The sequence below is a fragment of the Mus caroli genome, unplaced genomic scaffold, assembly GCF_978045245.1.
Source record: "Mus caroli unplaced genomic scaffold, Mus_caroli_1 scaffold_3, whole genome shotgun sequence".
In the NCBI taxonomy this organism is placed as follows: Eukaryota; Metazoa; Chordata; class Mammalia; order Rodentia; family Muridae; genus Mus; species Mus caroli.
Genome location: NW_028227258.1, coordinates 143,624,383 through 143,645,311, shown reverse-complemented (window position 1 = coordinate 143,645,311; position 20,929 = coordinate 143,624,383).

Genomic DNA, 20,929 nt, shown 5'->3' with positions numbered 1-20,929 from the left:
CATTTTTAAGCAGCTTTTCAGATTGAAAATGATAAACTTTTTAGTCAAGGGAGGGAAGCTATCAGTTATTCTCTGTGTGACCAAGTAGATGTGACTGGGTTGTTACAGATAACAAAGCAGGCCGGGAAGTGGTGGCACATGCCTTTATCCCAGCACCTGGGAAGCAGAGGCAGGCAGATTTCTGAGTTCGAGGTCAGCCTGGTCTACAAAGTGAGTTCCAGGATAGCCAGAGCTACACAGAGAAACCCTGTCTTGAAAAAACAAACAAACAAACAAAAAAAATAAAAATAAAAATAAAAAAATAAATCAACTTTTCAGGAATCCTAAGTGTTCTAAGGATCCTAAGTGTCATCCAAACATGGAGGATAAAGACTTGCAGTGGAGAGACTAGATTGTATGTCACACTCATGCAAAGCCGTCAGTACTCATGAGACATCATAATATTTCATCTATTGAAAATTATAAGAGAGGAATATAACTGAAAAGAATAAATACAGAAATTAACTCCTGGCACATCCTTTGTTCCAGGCTGCTATACTCTGTATTACAATCACCTCTATTGAATGGCTTCTGAAAGAAATTCTTGCATAATGACATTTTAGTCATTACTGTAATGTCAACAAACAAGGCAGATTAATGCTCCCAGTCCCAAGCTGTCTTGCACTCTGCTTATTAGGATTGTAGTCAGATCTTCATTAGAATGAATGGCATCTGATTCCATAAGGCGGTCACAACAGAGGCACCTTCTTGCTATGGTGTCACCCTGTAGATGACAACGTAGGCCATTATGAATGACACTCCACAACTCGTTACTTCCTGCCTCAAATTGTAGTTAATCTTTCATCCAAACTGTACACATGTGCAGCTTTAAGTGGCCTATCACAGCAAGACCCAGCAAAGCTGCAAGCACATGGAGACTGACAGAAGGTAAATTGCTTGTCAGGAGGTCTGTATTTCAATTCACAGCATATTCCAAACACGTCGCAGTGAATGCATGCCACAACAGCTGCTTTCATTGCTAACTATTTTTGATGTAAATGTCAATAAAGCCCCAGGCCCTTTCATATTTTTGGCCAAGAATGTCCATCTTTCCCTATGCAGGCTGGCAGGTGCAGCTCCATTTATCTACTCTTAGGAGCATGTCCTATAATAAGGATTGTCTCTGGAGGCCGTTTAGAGTGATTGAGAGTAGTGATTGGGACAACAGGCTGCTGAATTTCATTGCTGGAGTGGGTTGACAGGTGACTGCTTTTATGCACTCTTGTCTGCTAGACATGAAATAAAACACACTCTCCCATCCAGGCCACAGGCTATTGCCTCCAGGTAGAAGATCCCCACCTATAGTTCACTTCATTCATAGGGAAAAGTATACTCATGATTATTAAACAAACTTAAATTCCACAGCAGGTCTAGAGATGATGGTTTCATCTATTTTTTTTTTCTGAGATTCTGAATCAGAGAATTAAGCAAAACCATTTGAAAGGGATGTTTAAGCCTTGCAGACTTTCTTCCTTCTCCTGCAATTGTCTCTTTCAGGATACCAGATGTTTGGACCGCATAATAAGCTCACATTTACCTACTGCTCTGAGGAAGATGAGTGCTGCTTACATTTTTACCCCTGAAAGCCAGCAGGCAAATTAAAAATCAACTCAAGGGCAGCCCTTTGGATACATTTGCATTCAGACATGTTATTGTTACAGAGGTGGCCAAGGTTTCTGTTGAGCCCATAATAAAGCCCCAGATATTTTTAAAGAAATAATAGTTTACTATAATTACTGCTATTATTACTATGCCTCTAGAAGTAATCCCTGTTATGTTAACAAATAACTTAAGGGGCTGGAGAGATGACTCAGTGGTTAAGAGCACTAGCTGCTCTTTTTTTCTTTTTCACATAAAAGGAAATTGATATTTAACTTATTCAATTTGTAACAAAATTTTAGGACACAATAAACATGATTTTGAGTGTAAAAGTTTTATTACATGTGACATCAAAAGCATAAGACACAGAAGAAAAATAAATTATATTTCATCATAAATTTTGTAGTTTGTACTTTAAAGGATATCACATAAGATATAAAAAAGGACTCACCACATGGAAGAAGATATTTACAAAGTACATGTGTTTCATCTGTCTGTCTATCTACCTAAGAACACCTTTTTACCCCCTTCTATTGACAATAGAGTCTTTTTTATACAATATATATTGGTTAAAGTTTCCTGTCCTTCTACTCTCCCCAGTTCCTCCCTAACTCCTCTCCCATCCAGATCCACTCTTTTCCTGTCTCTCACTAGAAAAGAACAAGATTCTAAGACATAACAGCAGAGAAGATAAAATTTAAGATGAAGAAAAAAACCTTCACATTGAAGTTGAGCAAGGAAGACCAACAGAAGGAAAAAGCCTAAGAGAAGCTACAAGAATCATGGCCCACTGGCCCACATACTCAGGAATCCCACAAGGACAGGAAACTGGAGCCATAATATATATGTAGTGATAACTCATTTTATTGATCTTAGCCATGCTCACAGGTATAAGATGGAATCTGAAAGTAGATTTGATTTGCATTGCCCTGATGGCTAAAGGAGCTGCACACTTCTTTTAAGTGTTTCTCAGACATTTGAGATTCCTATATTGAGAGTTCAGTTCATATCTGTCCTATTTTTAAATTGAATTATTTGTTGGTTGGTTTTGATATCTAATAGTTTGATATTAATCTTGTAATGGATGTGGAGTTGGTATTCTGTAGGCTGCCCTTTTGTCCCACGGACAGCCTTTGCCTTACAGGAGCAGTTCAGTTTCATGAGGGCCCATTTATTAATTGTTGATTTTAATGCCTATACTATTAGTGCTCTGTTCAGAAAATCTTCCCTGTGCCAAGAGTTTAGGGCTATTTTCCAATTTTCTTCTATAAGGTTTAGTGTATCTGGTTTTCTGTTGAATTCTTTCATCTAGCTGGAGTTGAGTTTTATGCATTGTAACAAATACGGATCTCTTTGCACTCTTCTACATGGAAACATCTAGTTGAACAGCACAGTTTGTTGAAGATGCTGTACTTTTTCCAGTTCATATTTCTGGCTTCTTTATTATAAATTAGGTGTCCAAAAGTATGTATTTATGTCTTTAGTTTGTCTGATTTTATGCCAATACTGTGCTTTTTATATTACTATATCCTTGTAGTACAAATTTTAATCAGAAGTAGTGATACCTCTAGCAGTTCTTTCATTGTTCAGGATTGTTTTAGCTATTCTGGGTTATTTGTTTTTCCATATAAAGCTAATAATTGTCCTTTCCAGGAAAACCCCTTGGCTATAATTCTGTGGTCCCTTGAGGGAGTTCTAGCAGTATTATGGCAGAGTGGGTCCCTCATGGGATTGCACCAGGCCCACTCTGATTTACTTAAGGTTACCTCAAAGTTGGACATTGCCTTCAGACTTGCCCTTAAGGTGAGAGGCTTAGCAAGGAGAATTTATAACAGGGAGCTAGACAAAATAATTCTACCATTCTCCTGATGATATTCTTAATCATTAAGGGCAGATTGCATCAGCTTCCTTCCTTCCTTCCTTCCTTCCTTCCTTCCTTCCTTCCTTCCTTCCTTCCTTCCTTCTTTCTTTCTTTCTTTCTTTTTCTCTCTCTCACTCTCACTCTCTCTTTCTTTCTTTCTTTCTTTCTTTCTTTCTTTCTTTCTTTCTTTCTTTCTTTCACTTTATTGGATATTTTCTTTATTTACATTTCAAATGTTATCCCCTTTCCTGGTTTCCCCTCTGAAAATCCCCTCTCCCTATAGTGTCACCCCTCCCCCTGCTCAGTAACCCACCCACTCCCACTTCCTTGCCCTGGCATTCCCCTACACTGGGGTATAGAGCTTTCACAAGACCAAGGGCCTCTTCTTCCATTGATGTCTGACTAGGCCATCCTCAGCTACATATGCAGCTGGAGCCATGAGTCCTACCATGTGTACACTTTGGTTAGTGATTTTTTTCCCTGGGAGCTCTGGGGGTACTGGTTACTTCATATTATTCCTCCTATGTGGCTGCAAACACTTTCAACTCCTTGGGTACATTCTCTGCCTCCTCCATTGGGGACCCTGTGCTCAGTCGTATAATTGGCTGAGAGCATCCAACTCTCAGCATGGATGTATGCAATACATTATAGAAAAGTCATGAGTTAGCTATTCTTAAATAAAAATGGGTGCATGCCTTTAATCCCAGCACTTGGGAGGCAGAGGCAGGCAGATTTCTGAGTTCGAGGCCAGCCTGGTCTACAAAGTGAGCTCCAGGACAGGCAGGGCTATACAGAGGAACCCTGTCTCAAAAAACATTAAAACAAAAACAAACAAACAAACAAAAGTAGCGTCTGGGTTTGTTGATTGTACATGGGATGGATCCCCAGGTGGGACAGTCTCTGGTTGGTCATTCCTTCAGTCTCTGCTCCACACTTTGTCTGTATATCTCCTTCCATGGGTATTTTGTTCCCCCTTCTAAGAAGGAACAAAGTATCCACACTTTGGTCTTCCTTCTTCTTGAGCTTCATGTGTTTTGCAAATTGTATCTTGGGTATTCAGAACTTTCGGGCTAATATCCTCTTATCATTGAGTGCATGCCATGTGTGCTCTTTTATGACTAGGTTACCTCCTCAGGATAATATTTTCTAGTTCCATTCATTTGCCTAAGGCTTTCATAAATTCATTGTTTTTTATTGCTGCTCCATTGTGTAAATGTGCCACATTTTCTGTATCTATTCCTCTGTTGAGGGACCTCTGGGTTCTTTCCAGCTTCTGGCTATTATAAATTAGGCTGCTTTGAACATTGTAGAGCCTGTGTCCTTATTACATGTTAGAGCATTTTCTGGGTATATGCCCAGGAATGGTATTGCTGGGTACTCAGATAGTACTATGTCCAATTTTCCGAGGAAACACCACACTGATTTCCAGAGTGGTTGTACCAGCTTGCAATCCCACTAGCAATGGAGGAGTGTTCCTCTTTCTCCACATCCTTCCCAACATCTGCTGTCATCTGAGTATGTGATTTTAGCCATTCTGACTGTTGTGATATGGAATCTCAGGGATATTTTGATTTGCATTTCCCTTTTGACTAAGGATGGTGAACATTTCTTTAGGTGTGTCTTAGCCATTTGGTATTCCTCAGTTGAGAATTCTTTGTTTAGATAAGTATCCCATTTCTTAACAGTGTTATTTGGTTTTCTGAAGTTTAACATCTTGAGTTCTTTATATATATTGAATATTAACCCTCTATCAGATGTAGGGTTGGTAAAGATCTTTTCCCAATCTGTTGGTTGCCATTTTGTCCTATTGACAGTGTCCTTTGCCTTACAGAAGCTTTGCAATTTTATGAGGTCCCATTTGTTAATTCTTGATCTTACAGTATAAGTCATTGGTGTTCTGGTCAGGGATTTTTTCCCCTCTGCCCATGTGCTTGAAGCTCTTCCCCACTTTCTTTTCTATTAGTTTCAGTGTATCTGGTTTTATGTGGAGGTCCTTGATGCACTTTGACTTCAGCTTTGTACAAGGTGATAAGAATGGATTTATTTACATTCTTCTACATGCTACCCACCAGTTGAACCAGCACCATATGTTAAAAATGCTGTCTTTTTTCCAATTGATGGTTTTATATCCTTGGTCAATGAGCAAGTGACCACAGGTATGTGGCTTCATTTTTGAATCTTCAATTCTATTCCATTGATTTATCTATCTTTCACTGTGCCAATATGCAGTTTTGGTCACAATTCCTCTGTAGTACAGCTTCTTTGATTTCTTTCTTCAGACACTTGAAGTTCTTGTCACAGAGATCTTTTACTTGTTTAGTTAGAGTCACACTAAGGTATATATTGAATCTGTAGGAAGAGAGTGGTTAGACTTGTCTAGTCCCTGATTTTGAAACTGATTGCTTCAAGTTTCCCTCCATTTACAGGTTTGCTGTGTATTGCTTTTGCTGTGTTTAGTTATGGGCCTGAGTTCATGATCTTTCCAAGACTTTTATCATGAAAGGGGTGCTGAATTTTGTTAAATGCTTTCTCAACATCTAATGAGATGATCATGTTTTTTTCCATTAAGATTGTTTATATAATAGATTACCTTGATAGATTTCCTAATATTGAACCATCCCAGCATCCCTGGGAGGAAGCCTACTTGATTGTAGTAACTGATCTTTTTGATATGTTCTTGGATTCAGTTTGCCAGATTTTTTTTGAGTATTTTTGCATTAATATTCATAAGGTACATTGGTCTGAAGTTCTCTCTCTTTGATGGGTCTTTGTGTGATTTAGATATCAGCATAACTGTGGCTTCATAGAATGAATTGGGTAGTGTTCCTTCTGGTACTTTGGTGCTTTGGTGGAACCTCCAGAATGATTTCCAGAGTGGTTTTACCAGCTTGCAATCCCATCAACAATGGAGGAGTGTTCCTCTTTTTCCACGTCTCCACCAGCATCTCCTGTCACCTGAGTTTCGATCTTAGCCATTCTAACTGGTATGAGGTGGCATCTCAGAGTCCTTTTGTTTTGCATTTCCCTGATGATTAAGGATGTTGAACATTTCTTTAGGTATTTCTTGGCCAATTGATATTCCTCAGTTGAGAATTCTCTATTCCACTCTCTACCCCAATTTAAATGGGGTTATTTTGTTTTCTGGAGTCTAACTTCTAGAGTTCTTTGTATATAAGTCTATCTTAGCCTTCAATCTGATGAAGAATTGGTAAACATCTTTTCCCAATTTGTTCATTGCCATTTTGTCCTATTGACAGTGTCTTTTGCCTTACAATTTGCTTTGCAATTTTATGTGGTCTCATTTGTTGATTGTTGATTGTTGATCTTAGAGCATAAGCTATTGTTGTTCTGTTCAAGAAATTTTCCCCTGTGCCCCTGTGTTGCATGATCTTCCTGAGTTTCTCTTCTATTAGTTTCAGTGTATCTGATTTTATGTGGAGGTCCTTGATCCACTTGGAATTGAGCTTTGTACAAGGAGATTAGAATGGATCAATTTGCATTCTTCTAAGTGCTGAACACCAGTTGAACCAGCAACATTTGCTGAAAATGGTGTCTTTTTTCCCATTGGATTGTTTTAGCTCCTTTGACAAAGATCAATTACCATAGGTGTATGTGTTTATTTCTGGGTCTTCAATTCTGTTCCACTGATTTACCTGCCTGTCTTTGTATCAATGCTATGCAGTTTTTGTCACAATTGCTCTGTAGTACATTTTGAGGACAGGAATACTGACACACCAGAAATTCTTTTATTGTTGAGAATGGTTTTCACTATCCTGAGTTTTTGTTATTCTGAATGAATTTGCAAATTGCTTTCTACCTCTATGAAAAACTTTTTTTGGAATTTTTATGGGGATTGCATTGAATCTGTAGATTGCTTTCAGCAAGATGGTAATTTTCACTGTTTTAATCATGCTAACCCATGAACATGGGTGATCTTTCCGTCATCTGAATTCTTCTTCAATCTCTTTCTCCAGAGACTTGAAGTTCTTGTCATACAGACCTTTCATTTACTTGGATAGAGTCGCACCAAGATATTTTATGTAATTTGTGGCTATTACAAAAGGTTTTGTTTCCCTAATTTCTTTCACAGCCTTTTTACCCTTTGAGTTAGGAAAGCTAGTGCTTTGTTTGATGTGGTGAGATGTGTGCTTTGAACTTTAGTAAAGTCTCTTTTATGAATGTGGGTGCCCTTGCATTTGGAACATAGATGTTCAGAATTTAGAGTTCATCTTGGTAGATTTTTTCTTTGAAAAGTATGAAGAATTCTTCCTTATTATTTTTTTGATGACTTTTGGTTGAAAGTCCATTTTATTAGATATTGGAATGTCAATCCCAGCTTGTTTCTTGTGACAATTTGTTTTAAGAATTGTTTTCTAGCATTTTATTCTGAGGTAGTATCTGTCATTGTCACTTTGGTGTGTGTCCTGTAAGCAGCAAAATGCTGGGTCCTGTTTATGTATCCAGTCTGTTAGTGTATTTCTTTTTGTTGCAAAATTGAGTCCACTGATTTTAAGAGATATTAAGGAACAGTGATTGTTGCTTCCTGTTATTTTCTTGTTAGAGTTAGAGTTAGGTTTTTGTTGCTAATTTCCTTTGAGTATGTTGAAAGAAGATTACTTTCTTGTTTTTTCAAAAGTGTAGTTTCCCTTCTTGTATAGGAGTTTTCCACCTATTATCCTTTGTAGGGCTGAATTTGTGGAAAGAAATTGTTTAAATTTGGTTTTGTCATTAAATATCTTGGTTTCTCCACCCATGGTAAGTAAGAGTTTTCCTGGTTATAGTAGGATGGATTGACATTTGTATTTATTTATTAGATATTTTCTTCATTTACATTTCAAATGCTATCCCCATTCCTAGTTTCCTCTGTGAAAGTCCCTTATACTCACACCCCCCCAACTCACCCACTCCTACTTCCTAAGCCTGGCATTCCCCTGTACTGGGGCATATAATCTTCTTAAGATCAAGGGTGTCTCCTCCCATTGATGGCCATCTAGACCATCCTCTGGTACATATGGAACTAGGAATATAAGCTCTGGGAAGTACTGGTTGGTTCATATTTTTGTCCCTCCTATAGGGATGCAGACCCTTTAGCTCCTTGGGTACTTTTGCTAGCTCCTTCATTGGGGGACCTGTGTTGCTTCCAAAAGATGACTGTGAGCATCCACTTCTGTATTTGCCAGGCACTGGCATGGCCCAAAAAGAGATAGCTATATCAGGATCCTTGCTGACATATGAAATAGTGTCTGCATTTGGTGGCTAATTATGGGATGGATCCCCAGGTGGGGCAGTCTCTGAATGTTCCTTCCTTCCATCTCAGCTCTGAACTAAGACTCTGTAATTCCTTCCTTGGTTATTTTGTTCCCCATTCTATGAAGGAATGAAGTATCCACACTTTGCTTTTCCTTCTTCTTGAGTTTCATGTGTTTTGCAAATGGTATCTTGGATATTCTAAGTTTCTGGGCTAATATCCACTTATCAGTGACTGCATATCTAGTGACTTCTTTTGTGATTGGGTTAGCTCACTCAGGATGATATCCCCCAGATGCATCCATTTGCCCAAGACTTTCATAAATTCATTGTATTTAATAGCTGAGTAGTACTCCATTGTGTAAATGTGCCATATTTTCTGTATCCATTCCTCTGTTGATGGACATCTGGGTTCTTTCCAGTTTCTGGCTATTATAAATAAGTCTGCTATGAACATACTGGAGCATGTGTCCTTATTACATGTTGGAACATCTTCTGGATATATACCCAGGAGAGGTATTGCTGGATCTTCCAGTAGTACTATGTTCAATTTTCTGAGGAACCACCAGACTGATTTCCAGAGTGGTTGTACCAGCTTGAAATCCCACCAGCAATGGAGAAGTGTTCCTCTTTCTCCACATCCTCGCCAGCATCTGCTCTCACCTGAATTTTTGATCTTAGCCTTTCTGACTGGTGTGAGGTGGAATCTCAGAGTTGTTTTGATTTGTATTTCCCTGATGATTAAGGATATTGAACATTTTTTCAGATGCTTCTCAGCCATTTGGTATTCCTCAGTTGAAAATTCTTTGTTTAGCTCTGTGCCGCATTTTTTAATGGGGTTATTTGATTTTCTGGAGTCCAGCTTATTGAGTTCTTTGTATATATTGGATATTAGTCCCCTATCAGATTTAGGATTGGTTAAGATCCTAAAATCCTAAGATGGCAGTGTCTTTTGACTTATAGAAGCTTTGCAATTTTATGAGGTCCCATTTGTCAACTGTTGATCTTACAGCACAAGCCATTGCTGTTCTGCTCAGTAATTTTTCCCCTGTGCCCATATCTTCAAGGATTTTCCCCACTTCTCCTCTATAATTTTCAGTGTCTCTGGTTTTATGTGGAGCTGTTTGATCCACTTAAACTTGAGCTTTGTACAATAAGATAAGAATGGATCAATTCGAGCCATCTTGTGCCCAGAGTCCCTCAGAGAGCAGTCTGAGCAGGTGAGAGTGAAGACTGCAGAAGTGACACAGCCTCTAGGACAGGCAGAAGCAACACAGCTTCTGGCACAGACCCCGTTTTGGGCTCCAGACATCTGGAAACCTTCCCTGCCAGAGGAGATGTAGGGCTCTGACTGCCAGAGCAGGGGAAGAAGCCATCTTGTGTCCAGGGTCCCTCAGAGACCAGTCTGCTCAGACTGGATGGTTTTAGCTTCTTTGTCAAAGATCAAGTGACCATAGGTGTGTGTTTTCATGTCTGAGTCTTCAATTCTATCCAATTGATCTACATTTCTGTTGTTGTACCAGTACCATGCAGTTTTTATCACAATTGCTCTGTAGTACAGCTTGACGTCAGGCATGGTGATTCCACCAGAGGTTCTTTTATTGTTGAGAATAGTTTTTGCTATCCTAGGTTTTTTATTATTCCAGATGAATTACCAAATTGCCCTTTCTATCTAGGGGAAGAATTGAGCTAGAATTTTGATGTTGATTGCATTGAATCTGTAGATTGCTTTCGGCAAGGTAGACATTTTTACTATATTAATCCTGCCAATCCATGAGCATGGGAGATCTTTCCATCTTCTGAGATCTTCTTTAATTTCTTCAGAGACTTGCAGTCCTTATCATACAGATCTTTCAGTTCCTTAGAGTCACACAAAGGTATTTTGTATTATTTTTAACTACTGTGAAGGGTGTTGTTTCCCTAATTTCTTTCTCAGCTGGTTTATCCTTTGTGTAGAGAAAGGCCACTGGTGTGTTTGAGTTAATTTGATATCCACCTACTGCACTGAAGCTGTTTATCAGGTTTAGGTGTTCCCTAGTGGAATTTTTAGGGTCACTTATATATACTATCATATCATATGCAAATAATGATATTTTGACTTTTTCCTTTCCAATTTGTATCCACTTGAACTCCTTTTGTTGTCTAATTTGTCTGGTTAGGACTTCAAGTACTATATTGAATAGGTACGGAGAAAGTGTGCAGCCTTGTCTAGTCCCAAATTTCAGTGGAATTGCTTCAAGTTTCTGTCCATTTAGTTCGATGTTGGCTAGTGGTTTGCTGTATATTGCTTTTATTATGTTTAGGTATGGGCCTTGAAATTCTGATCTTTCCAAGACTTTTATGATGAATGGGTGTTGTATTTTGTCAAAGGCTTTCTCAGTATCTAATGAGAGGATCATGGGTTTTTCTTTGAGTTTGTTTATTTAGTGGATTACATTGATGGATTTCCATATATTAATCCATCCCTGCATCCCTGGAATGAAGCATATTGGATCATGAAGGATGATGGTTTTGATGTGTTCTTGGATTCATTTAGCGAGAATTTTATTGAGTATTTATGCATCGATATTCATAAGGGAAATTGTTCTGAAGTTCTCTTTCTTTGTTGGGTCTTTAGGGGTGTAGGTATCAGAGTAATTGTGGCTTCATAGAATGAATTGGGTAGAGTACCTTCTGTTTGTATTTTGTGGAATAGTTTGAGGAGAATTGCAATTAGGTCTTCTTTGAAAGTCTGATAGAACTCTGCACTAAACCCATCTGGCTTTTTTTTTTTTTTTTTTGGTTGGGAGACTATCAGTGAATATTTCTATTTCTTTAGGAGATATGGGAGAGTTTAGATCATTAATCTGATCCTGAATTAACTTTGGTACCTGGTATCTGTCTAGAAAAATTTCCATTACATCCAGGTTTTCAAGTTTTGTTGAGTATAGCCTTTTGTAGTAGGATCTGATAATGTTTTGGATTTCCTCAGGTTCTGTTGTTATGTATCCCTTTTTATTTCTGATTTTGTTAATTAGGGTACTGTCTCTATGCCCTCTAGTTAGTCTGGCTAAGGGTTTATCTATCTTGATGATTTTTCAAAAAAAAAAACAAAAAACAAAAAACAAAAAAAACATCTCCTGGTTTGGTTGATTCTTTGCATAGTTCTTTTTGTTTCCACTTGGTTGATTTCAGCCCTGAGTTTGATTTCCTGGCATCTACCTCTCTTGGGTGAATTTGCTTCCTTTAGTTCTAGAGCTTCTAGGTGTGCTGTCAGGCTGCTAGTGTATGCTCTCTCTAGTTTCTTTTTGGTGGCACTCAGGACTATGAGTTTTCCTCTTAACACTGCTTTCATTGTGTCCCATAAGTTTGGGAATGTTGTGGCTTCATTTTCATTAAACTCTAAAAAGTCCTTAATTTCTTTTGTTATTTATTCCTTTACCAAGGTGTCATTGAGTAGAGTGTTGTTCAGCTTCTACGTGAATGTTGGCTTTCTATTATTTATATTGTTATTGAAGATCAGCCTTCGTCCCTTGTGATCTGATAGGATGCATGGGATAATTTTAATATTTTTGTATCTGTTGAGGCCTGTTTTGTGACCAATTATATGGTCAGTTTTGGAGAAGGTACCATGAGGTGCTGAGAAGAAATTTATAAGCTTTTGTTTTATGATAAAATGTTCCATAGATATTTGTTAAATACATTTGTTTCAAAACTTCTGTTAGTTTCAATGTGTCTCTGTTTAGTTTCTGTTTCCAGGATCTGTCCATTGATAAGAGTGGGCTGTTGAAAACTCCCACTATTATTGTGTGCTGTGCAATGTGTGCTTTGAGCTTTACTATAGTTTCTTTAATGAATGTGGCTGCCCTTGCATTTGGAACATAGATATTCAGAATTGAGAGTTCATCTTGGAAGATTTTATCTTTGATGAGTATGATGTGCCCCTCCTTGTCTTTTTTGATAACTTAATTTGGACATCGATTTTATTAGATAGTAGAATGGCTACTTTTGTGACAATTTGCTTGGAAATTTGTTTTCCAGCCTTTTACTCTGAGGTAGTGTCTGTCTTTGTCCCTAAGTGTGTTTCCTGTATGCAGCAAAATGTTGGGTCCTGTTTATGTAGCCAGTCTGTTAGTCTATGTCTTTTTTATTGGGGAATTGAGTCCATTGATATTCAGAGATATTAAGGAAAAGTAAAAATTATTGCTTCCTGTTATTTTTGTTGTTAGATTTGGGGTTCTGTTCTTGTAGCTGTCTTCTTTTAGGTTTGTTGAAGGATTACTTTCTTGCTTTTTCTGGGGTATAATTTCCCTCCTTGTGTTGGAGTTTTCCCTTTATTATCCTTTGAAGGGCTAGATTCTTGGAAAGATATTGTGTGAAAAAAAATTTAAAGAAAAGAGTTACATGATTATATCATTAGATAATGAAAAGGCCTTTGATAAAATCCAGAAAGCCAATAGCCAACATTGAACTACATAGAGAGAAACATAAAGCTTTTCAATCAACATAAGGGACAGGATAAGGCTGGCCATTCTCTCCTATCTATTCCAAATAATACTTGAAATTTTCGACAGTACAATAAGAGAACTAAAGGAGATCAAGGGGATACAAATTGGAAAGGAAGAAGTCAAAGTATCTCTATTTGTGGATGATGTGATAATATAAATGTGATACCAACAATTTTACACAAGAACCCCTACAGTGTTTATCAGCTTCATCAAGGTGGTTATATACAAAATTAAATCAAAGAAATCAGTACCCCCCCCCTTTATATAAATGATAAATGTGCTGAGAATGAAATTACGGAAACAACACTTATTTTTGATGTTACTAGATTTTTTTATTAGCTATTTTCTTTATTTACATTTCAAATTTTATCCTGAAATTCCATATAACCCCCCCCCCGCCCTGCTCCCCGCCCACTTACTTTCACTTCTTGGCTCTGGCATTCCCCTGTACTGGGGCATATAAAGTTTGCAAGACCAAGGGACCTCTCTTCCCAATGATGGCCGACTAGGCCATCTTCTGCTACATATGTTGCTAGAGACACAAGCTCTGGGAGTACTGGTTAGTTCATATTGTTGTTCCACATATAGGGTACTATATGTACCCGTTGGGTACTTTCTCTAGCTCCTCCATTGGGGACCCTGTGTTCCATCCTCTAGATGACTGTGAGCATCCACTTCTGTGTCTGCCAGGCACTGGCATAGCCTCACTCCAGATAGCTATATCAGGGTCCTTTCAGCAAATTCTTGCTGGCATATGCAATAGTGTCTGCATTTGGGGGCTGATTATGGGATGGATCCCCCGGTGGGGTAGTCTCTGGATTGTTCATCCTTTTGTCTTAGATCCAAATTTTGTCACTGTAACTCCTTCCATGGGTATTTTGTTCCCTATTCTAAGGAGGAATGAAGTATTGACACGTTGGTCTTTGTTCTTCTTGATTTTCTTGTATTTTTCAAATTGTATCTTGGGTATTCTAAGTTTCTGGGCTAATATCTACTTATCAGTGAGTGCATATCAGGGAAACAACACTCTTTACAATAGCCATGGATAATATAAAATATCATGATGTAACTCCAAGCAAGTAATTGAAAGATCTGTATGAAAAGAACTTCAAGTACCTGAAGAAAGAAATTGAAGAAGATATCAGAAGGTGGAAAGATCTCCCATTGCTCATGGATCAATATGATTAACATAGTGAAAATGGCCATCTTACCAAAAGGAGTCTACATATTCAATGAAATTCCCATCAAAATTCCAAAACAATTTTTATAATACTTGAAAGACCAAGTCTCGGTTTCGTATGGAATGACAAAAATCCCCAGATAGCTAAAATAATTCTGAACAATAAAATAACTCCTGGAAGTATCCCCATCCCTGACCCTAAGCGTCCTGCAGAGCAATAGTGATAAAAAAAAGTGCATTGTATTTGTACAGAAACAGACATGCTGATCAATGGAATCTAATCAAAAACCCAGAAACACACCCACACACCTATGGACACTTGATTTTTGATAAAGGAGCCAAAGTAATATAATGGAAAAATAAAAGCATCTTCAAATGGTTCTGAAAAACTGGATGTCGGCATGTAGAAGAATGAAAATAGATGCATAATTATCACCCTGCACAAAACTCACATCCAAGTGATCAAGGACCTCAACATAAAGCTGGATCCACTAAATATCATGGAAGAGAAAGTTGGAAATACCTGTCAGTGCACAGATACAGGAGACAAGTTCCTTAATAAAACACTCGTAGCTCAACTCTAAGTTCAATAATTGATAAATGGAAGCTCATGAAATGTAAAACTTTCTGTAAGGTGAAGAACACTGTCAATAGAAAAAAATTGGCAACCTACAGATTGCAAAAGGATCTTCATTATCCCTAGCTCTGAGAGAGAGCTAGTACCCAAAATTTACAAAGAATTCAAGAAGTTAAACACCAACAACCCAAATAACCCAATTAAAAAAATGGGGAATAGCCAATGAGCTGAAGGGGTTTGCAGCCCCATAGGAGGAACAACAATATGAACTAAACAGGACCCCCAGAGCTCCCTGAGACTAAACCACCAATCAAAGAAAACACAAGGAGGGACTCCTGGCTCTAGCTGCATGTAGCAGACGATGGCCTAGTCAGTCATCAATGGGATAAGAGGCCCTTGTTCTTGCAAAGATCATATGGCCCAGTACAAGGGAATGCCAGGACCAGGAAGCAGGAGTGGGTTAGAGCAGGGGGTAGGGGGAGAGGATAGGGGAATTTTCATAGGGCAAACTAGGAAAGGGGATAGTATTTGAAATGTAAATAAAGAAAATATCTAATAAAAATGGGGTACAGAACTAAACAGTGAATTCTTAACAGAGAAAACTTGAATGGTCTAGAAGTACTTAATGTTCAAAGTTCTCAGATAGCAGGCAAACGCAAATCAAAACTATGAGGTTCCATCTTATACCCATCAGGTTGGCTAAGATCAAAAAACTCAAGAGATAGCACATGCTGGTGATATGGAACAAGGAGGAACACTCTTCCATTATTGGTGGAAGTAAAAACTTGTACAACTACTTTGGAAATCAATTTGGCATTTTTTTTTCCAGAAAACTGGCAATAATTCTTCCTCAAGACCCAGCTATACTACTACCATATATATATATATATATATATATATATATATATATATATATATCCAGAAGATGCTCCAATATCTCAAAAAGTCACTTGCTCAACTATGTTCATAGCAGCTTTATTCAATATTGCTTTGACTATTTTGGGTTATTTGTGCTTCTATTTTAATTTAATGGTTATTTTGCCTAGTTCTCTGGATAATGTCATTGGTATTTTGCTAAAAATAGCACTAAGCATATCAACTGCTTTGGAAAGTCTGAATAGTTATTCAATACTAAATCTCCAAATGAAGATACAGTGTTCATCAGCATGTATGTATAATGTGAACATGCATGCCAGGTACTCGCAGAGGCCAGAAAAGGACATGAAGTCACCTTTAACTAAGGTTACATATTTCTGAGGTGAAATGAGGGTATAAGAAGCAAATCTTGGCTTTTTGAAAAAGCATCAAGTAATCTACAACTTTACTACTGAATTTTTTTCATCATTTCTAACCCTCTTTTCATTTGGGTGTTTAGGTTTTTCTATGTGTAGATAAAGGAGAACATAACTTCCTCACTTCCTGTTTGTTTGCCTACATATTTTTTCTTTTCTCTAACTGTTCTTCCTAAAATTTCAAGTACTATATTGAGTGGGAATGAATGTCTTTGTCTTGCTCCCTAGTTTTGCCCTGAAATGTGCTGTTGACTGTGGTTTTCAATTTATAGCTTTATAAACTTTGGGTTTTGATACTGCTATGTCTAATGTACAGTTTTTACCTTAAAAGAATACTGAATGTTGCTGAATTTTTTTATTGCATTTACTGAAATAGTTATGTAAAGTTGAACCTTAGTTCTTTGGACAAACTGCACTGCATGCTTGCATTCCATCTTTGATCATGGTGAATGATGCTTTAGGTGTTCTACAGAATTGATTTAGCCATATCATCTTCACAGTTTTTGTATCAGTGGTCACGGGGGATATTGCTTTATAGTTTTGTTTTTAAATTATTTTTCTTAACTGGATTGTACAAGTGGGGTATCATTGTCATCATTTGGAAGAATTTCTTCCCCTTTAGCCAGTTGAAATAGTCTAAGATAAATTAGGTTTCATTTTTTTTAATGTTTGGTAAATGCCCACACCTGGCAGTCACAGCACCAGCAGCAATAATGGAGTAGTACTGGGATTGCTGTGTTGGATGCATACTGACCACAGCATGTGCCCGGCGGTGGAGAAGCAGATGCTGAGTGGGTAGAGAATAAATGCAAAGGTCCCAATGCAAGGGAGCAGCTGCAAAGCATCACTAGAGATGGGAGATAAGGTCATCTTCACCATCTGAGCACACATGTTCTGGACTGACCCTAATACCAAAACTTTGTGCTTAGAGAAAGGATGTAGTCACTGATTCCCATGCTATGACATTTGAGGAACAGCTGATAGAAATCAGAGCAGATATAGCAAAGGTAGTCACGAATAGCACAATCACACCAAATCACTAACACATCAAAAGAAAGAAAGAAAAAAAACTCTGCAGACCTACAGCAGAACACTACTGTAGAACAGAGCTCTGCTTGGAAGTCTCCTCTGAGCAGCAGCTGGAATGCTGCACACTGCAGAGAAATTTGAAGAGGTAAAAGTAGTCAGAGAAAAGTAGACTAAGTCACAGGTAAATGAAAACCTCCAGCACTGTCACCCCCTCCCCCCCCAAAAAAAGATGTGTATGAAATTCCATCCAATACTCTGATATCCAGACTTATGGGATAGATAAAGAAAAGGTCTCATGTCTAGATCCATCCAACTCATCTCAAGCCTTAGTACATTTTTTTTTGACACACAGGTATATCTATATGAAATGTGCAAGAATGTGCTATAGACCCTGTGGGAGGGAAATGCCTGACTGGCCACAATGGAGTTGGCAAGCCCTGTGGAGCAGTAGAAGAGACAGCACTCCTACTACTGAGTTGTAAGTGAAGGACTCAAAAAAGAAAGAAAGAAAGAAAGAAAGAAAGAAAGAAAGAAAGAAAGAAAGAAAGAAAGAAAGAAAGAAAGAAAGAAAGAAAGAAAGAAAGAGCAAGGATAGTGAAATGAGATAAACAAGAATGAAATGCCTGGAAAATTGAGAGGCTACCATTGGAGCTTCAATAAATGAGAAAAAATGCAAATATCTCTGAAAACAAAATTAAATCATACCTCAGCAAGAGGAGATGATAAAACCCTGAAAGACAAAATGCATGTCTAAGGGCAAGCATTAAGGAAAATAGTATTCCACTGTGTAAATGAAACATATTTCTGAATCCATTCTTCTGTTGTGGGACATCTGGGTTGTTTCCAACTTCAGGTTATCACAAATAAGGCCACTATGAACACAGTGGAACATGTGCCCTTGTGGCATGGTGGGCCATCCTTTGGGTGTATGCCTAAGAATGGCATAGCTGGGTTTCATATAGTTCCAATTTTCTGAGGAACCTATAGATTGATTTCCAGAGTGGTTCTACTACTTTGCAATCCCACCAATATTGGAGGAATGTTCCTCTTTTTCCATATCCTTGCCATCGTATGTTGTCTCCTGAGTTTTTAATCTTCGCTGTTCTGATTGGTGTTAGGTGGAATCTCAGGGTCATTTTGATTTGTATTTTCCTGATCACTAAGGACTTTGAACATTACTTAAAGTGCTTTCCAGTCATTCGAGATTCCTCTGTTGTAAATTGTGTTGTTTCGGTTTTTGGTAGTTAACTTCTTGAGTTATTTGTTTTGGATATTAGCACTCTATCAGATGTGGTATTAGTGAAGTTTTTTTTCCCCCAATTTGTAAGTTGCCGATTTGTTCTATCAACTATATCCTTTGCTGCCTTATAGAAGGTTTTCAGTTTCATGAGGTCCCATTGATCAATTGTTGGTCTTAGAGCCTGAGCCATTGGAATTCTATGCAGAAAAATTTCCCCTGTGCCAATGAGTACGTTTTTATTGAAAGGCACTTCAAGTATATTATGGTCTATCAACTTGAGCAATTAAAGCAATGGATGGAATAACTGTATCCATAAACATTCATTTGTTTTTTGTTTTTTTTTAAATCATCTGTGGAGACTTACTGGTAAAAGGAAAAGAAAATGTACTTGTATGATTTCATAAGTCCCTCTACTCTCATAGTTTGCATGTCAATATTCTTTTTCTTGGCTTTGGATTCTGAGCAGATGCTTATACTATGGGAACAGAAAACAGCGAGAGTATCAGGCATAGAGACTTATGTAAAGTAAGTACTTCATAAACATTTGCTCAGTTGAGTGTTTAGATAAAAGTAGTAAACTCAGCAGTGCATATATATATATATATATATATATATATATATATATGTATATATAATCAGTGGTTCTTAAACTTCCTAATGCTAATTAATACCCATTAATAGAGTTCCTCATGTTGTGGTGACTTCCAACCATAAAATTATTTGCATTGTTATGTCATAACTGTAACTTTGGTACTGTTATGAATTGTAATGTAAATATATGTTTTCTGATGGTCTTAAGTAACCCTCTCAAAGGGTCAAGACCCACAGATTGAATACCGTTGCTCTAGAGAACCCTAACTAATACATCAGTTTCCCCTCTCATCTCTCCACTACTGCCCATGTAGCCTACCTTGTTCTTTCTCTCTAATTCATGGCCTCCTCCTTTCTGCACATATACACATACACATACACACACATAAATGCAACCTCCTCAGTGCATATAATATTACTTGTATGTATGTGATTTCAGGGTTGACCACTTGGTATAGGATAACCAACTATAGAGCTCTTCCTTGCGGAAGATGATTTCTTCCAGCCTAAACATTCTTATTTGTCTAGAGCTGGGGCCTCATGAGATTGCCCTCTTCTATATTAATATGTCTATTTGTGTCATTCTTGTTCAGATCTCATTTACATAGTTATGTTATTGAAACTTCAAGTGTGAACCTTCTTGAAATCTATAGGCGATGCAATCTTATAGCAAACTTGCTTTTGATATGTCTCTTACAATTTTTTGGTCCCTTCTTCTGTGTGGTCCTAGAGTCTTAGATATGATGTTTATGAAGATGTATCAGTTGGGGATGGGCACCACACAATCATTTATTCTCAGCATTTTGGTTGGTTATAGTTTCCAGTAATGATCTCTGTTATAAAGAGAAGTTTCCATGATGATGGTTGAGGGAGACACTTATCTATGTCTATAATGATAAGTATTTAGAGAATAGTTGTGAATTTGTCTGGTGATTGTAGGTTCTAATCAAGATCCATGCTATTACTATCCCTAGGTTATAGGGTTCATGCCAATACCAGGCATGATTTTCATCTTATTGAGCTGTCCTTAAGATCAATTAGAGAGTTGTTGGTTACTGCCAAGATATGTGTGCCATTGTTGCACCCTTATGATTATCAAACCATGCTGGTCATTGTTGTGGTTCATAGGTATCAAATCTGGGTAAGACTGTTAGTTGCTTCCCTCTTTGGAAGTTTACATGCTATCTTCATGGCTTTTAGGTTAGATGCTTCTCAGATCCTGCAAGTCTTGTCCTGAAGTGAATAATATCTTTAGAAATAGGGACTTAAAGCTTTGGGAAACAACCAAGCGCAACAGCAATAATTAATAATGCTTTGGGATCTTTTGAACAACCCTAACCAACAACTTCAAAGGGGGGCATCTTGAGCCCCCCTAGTAGATTTTTTGTTGTTGTTGTTAGATAGTTTATAAATTTGGGAAGAAGCATTGTTAGCTAAGGTAGGGAGTTTTTATTAAAACTGTATGTGTATACATAGACTTATACGTATTATATATTATTTTGTGTAATAGATAATATGATTCTATATAATTTTTAGACATCATCATTATTTTACCCTTCTCCTCTATCATAATTAAAACATCCTCACATTTCCCACATTTCCCTCCTCAAATCACTTATACCTTGCTATTCTATCTATGACTTCCCCAGACACACACAAGCACACCATGTTTCCCTTTTATTCTCTTGGTTTCTAAGGTCACACCAGGTTGTACACTCAAATCTGAAGATTGGAGGTAGATGTCACAGATGAGTGAGAATATGCAACATTTGTCTTTCTGGGTCTGA